The sequence below is a fragment of the Oncorhynchus keta genome, chromosome 10, assembly GCF_023373465.1.
Source record: "Oncorhynchus keta strain PuntledgeMale-10-30-2019 chromosome 10, Oket_V2, whole genome shotgun sequence".
In the NCBI taxonomy this organism is placed as follows: Eukaryota; Metazoa; Chordata; class Actinopteri; order Salmoniformes; family Salmonidae; genus Oncorhynchus; species Oncorhynchus keta.
This window is the reverse complement of record NC_068430.1, coordinates 78231614-78235659: the sequence shown is the minus strand read 5'-3', so window position 1 is coordinate 78235659 and position 4046 is coordinate 78231614.

Genomic DNA, 4046 nt, shown 5'->3' with positions numbered 1-4046 from the left:
TAATCCCAAGAGAGATGTGTTCCCATGTAATCCCAATAGAGAGATGTGTTCCCATGTAATCCCAAGAGAGAGATGTGTTCCCATGTAATCCCAAGAGAGAGATGTGTTCCCATGTAATCCCAAGAGAGAGATGTGTTCCCATGTAATCCCACGCACAAGAGAGAGATGTGTTCCCATGTAATCACAAGAGAGAGATGTGTTCCCATGTAATCCCAAGAGAGAGATGTGTTCCCATGTAATCCCACACACAAGAGAGAGATGTGTTCCCATGTAATCCCACACACAAAAGAGATGTGTTGATATACAAATACAAGCAAGGGTTGAAATGATTATGTGTTAGTCAAACATCTGTTTGGGCTTCTTCGGTCAATTTGCAGTATACAAATGATTTGCAATTATGTTCGGCTGGAGCAGGGGGGAGGAGGGGGAGGGTGGAGGAGAGGGAGAGGGGAGCAGGAGGAGGCAGGTGGAGAGGGGAGCAGGAGGAGGGGGAGAGGGGAGCAGCGGGAGGGAGGGAGGAGGAGGGGGAGAGGGGAGCAGCGGGAGGGAGGGAGGAGGAGGAGGGGGAAAGGGGAGCAGGGGTAGGGAGGGAGGAGCAGGAGGAGGGGGAGAGGGGAGCAGCGGGAGGGAGGGAGGAGGAGGGGGAAAGGGGAGCAGGAGTAGGGAGGGAGGAGGAGGGGGAGAGGGGAGCAGGGGGAGAGGGAGAGGGTAGCAGGGGGAGGGGGAGAGGGGAGCAGGGGGAGGGGGAGAGGGGAGCAGAGGGTGTAAGAGGTTCAAAAGAGGGGGTGGGACTGACAGGGTAGAAGGGAATTTTGTCAGTCTGGCAGTTAACGGCTGACTGATAATCAGTTCACACAACAGTAAAACTAACAGAGGAGAGAGAGACACACAGAGGAGAGAGACAGAGAGAGACAGACAGAGAGAGAGACACAGAGAGAGAGAGAGACACACACAAACAGAGAGAGAGAGAGAGAGTGAGAGAGTGAGCGAGAGAGAGAAACACAGAGAGAGAAACACACAAACAGAGAGAGAGAGAGAGAGAGACAGAGACACAGAGACAGAGAGAGAGAGACAGAGAGGGAGAGACAGAGACTCAGAGAGAGAGAGACAGAGAGAGACAGAGACACACAGAGAGAGAGAGAGAGAGAGAGAGAGAGAGAGAGAGGCACAGAGAGAGGGAGACAGACAGAGAGCGTGAAAGAGGCACAGAGAGAGAGAGAGACAGACACAGAGAGGAAACAGAATCAGCACACAGAACAGAAACACGTTCAGGACTGCTGTACCAGAAGCACATAACTAGAATGATAGTGCTGTAGGCAGGAGCAAGGCCCTCTTGTTCTTCAGTGCATTGTGTTGTCACTCAGTTGAGGGAACGGACAGGAAAATTAAATCAACAGCGAGGCACCCCAGATAACCGTGTGAATGGAACAAAGAAGAGAGGAGAGAATGGGCCTAATGTGAGAAGATGGAAGGGGAGTAAAAGGTAGAGGAGAAAGTGGAAACATGGAAGTAATTACACAGACTGACACACAGCACTGTAATTACACTGCCCTGTTGTGCTACAGCTCTCCCCGTGTTGTCACGGCAACGGAACAGACCAGGATTCTGCAGTCAACTGTCACTAGGCCAAGACAACTAAACTTGGGGTCCCGGGGTGGATGAAGGCCCACAAACAATACACAACGTATAGTCTTACAGGAGGTCAAGACCTGCATAGATACAGTTCCTATTGACGCCTCTCTGTGGAAGTTTCTCATCTTGGGTCAGGTTAGCATTGTCCCCACTAATGGTTAAGGTTAGGATTGGGGGAGGGAACGCTGATCCTGGATCTGTACTTAGGGGAAACCCCACCCCAGAGCATTGAATTCACTGTGGAAGTAGCAGTAAGATGAACTGATGTTGGCCCTGAACACAATGGACTGGTTTCTCTGACACAGATCAAGCTTACTCCTGGATTAAAACGCATGTTATAGCACAAAGCTAACGTTATAACACAAAGCTAACGTTATAACACAAAGCTATCCCCAGTTATGCAGCCAAACAAGGTGTGTGTGTGTGTCTTCTTTCTGTGTCATGTGCTCTTTCACATTGGAATAAATATATACAATGAGTGGTAGGGTCTTGAGACTGGGGCTTTGGGACAAAAGCGTCATATTTTTGTTGTGTTGAAGGCAGCTGTTAGGCTATAAAACGGGGTAAACGTTCAAGTTGGTGTAGGCTACATTTGGCCCAATTATAGTTCACCTATAAAAACAAACGATCAATTTTGAAACATCGGTCATACTAGCGACGTGTTTCTGCAAAGCCCTGCAATTCACCGACCGACTCTGCAATCCCACCTCCAGTCGACATGAATGACAGGCACTGACTGATAACCTCGACCGATATGGTTCCTCTTTCCGCTGGTTTTAGTTCACAAAGAAACTAGTCCACCTAGTTAGACCTCAAAGCACCGTAAACAACCTACACTTGTTACATTTTTGTTTCTGTTATTAATGGCGCATTGCCTTTCCTTTTCGGTCGGTTTACTCTTAGCCTGTCAGTCACTCAAACGTCAGACTGAACAGTTAAAATACCCTGGAAGCTACAGAGGACAAACTGTTTCTCGAGATTGTTTTGCCGTGTGCAAATACATGGAAAGGAAAACGAGAAGACAATGTGAAAAAGCTACGGTCAGCCACACGGTCGGTTCACTCACCCCCTTCGTAACTTGCGCAACCCGTTCAGGCTTAAACCTGCGGTGCCGCCGCAGTCGATCCGTCTCTCTCTCTACTGTTACAAAATACATCAGCATGTTGAACAGCGGCAACGAACCATTGTCGACTCTAGGGGTGACGATATCATTAACCTGCCGCATTGAAACGTTGTAACGGGCAATCGGTAGACTTTTACGGAGAAACAGTTTACCGGCTGTCTCAACGTGTGGTTTATATTTCAGTTCAAGAAAAACTGCCGCTGTGTGTTTGTCATTTTATGTTGGTACCGCAAAGTTCCCCCCCCAAATAAAGTTTTCCACCGAATGGAACATTCCTATTCATTGCTCGAAATCCTTCTTCCACAACGTTTGTTTTCACACGCTATATAATTCCATAGACCGCTGTGTCAGTACAGTACATTTCCTTGGTAAGAAAAGTTTGAAGACTGTCCTTTCTAGATATGTTTTTTATTTTTACACCTTATCATTCATAAACATGTCAACAAACGTATAGGCTAGCCTTCTGATGCTACTTTAGGTTAAACGTCTCCAATACAGGTGGCCTAAACCTTTGTGAATTCATCAATTTTGCCAAATCAAGTAGCCTACTCCATTGACAGAGCCTAGTCTGGTCAAGGTGTGAGAGATTGTCTGGGTGTGTTGTATTCACCATTTATATTGCACAACATGTTCCCTGGTCTGTTCTCGCCTAAACGAAGCCTATCAATGAAACATACAAACGGAAGAATGGTGATCTGAGAAGTGAAAGAATGAAACTTAGAGCCTGAAATTACCTGTGTGCTGTTGATCAGGTGATTTTCCTGTATCCTATTTCTTGGATTGAAAGTTACAATAAGGGGCGCTCTCTATCTGTCTCTGACTACCTGGCCACACCCAATGTACCTATTAACTTGCCTCGAGAACCTCTGGGTAATGTAGTTTTTGATCAATGACTGAAAGAAGAAGCATATTTCCAAAACTACAACCTCTCTTTCCACCTCTCCGTTCTTCTGTCTCTACCTTTTCATTCCCCTGTCTCTACCTCTCCATTCCCCTGTCTCTTCCTCTCCATTCCCCTGTCTCTACCTCTCCATTCCCCTGTCTCTACCTCTCCATTCCCCTGTCTCTACCTCTCCATTCCCCTGTCTCTACCTCTCCATTCCCCTGTCTCTACCTCTCCATTCCCCTGTCTCTTCCTCTCCATTCCCCTGTCTCTTCCTCTCCATTCCCCTGTCTCTTCCTCTCCATTCCCCTGTCTCTACCTCTCCATTCCCCTGTCTCTTCCTCTCCATTCCCCTGTCTCTACCTCTCCATTCCCCTGTCTCTACCTCTCTATTCCCCTGTCTCTACC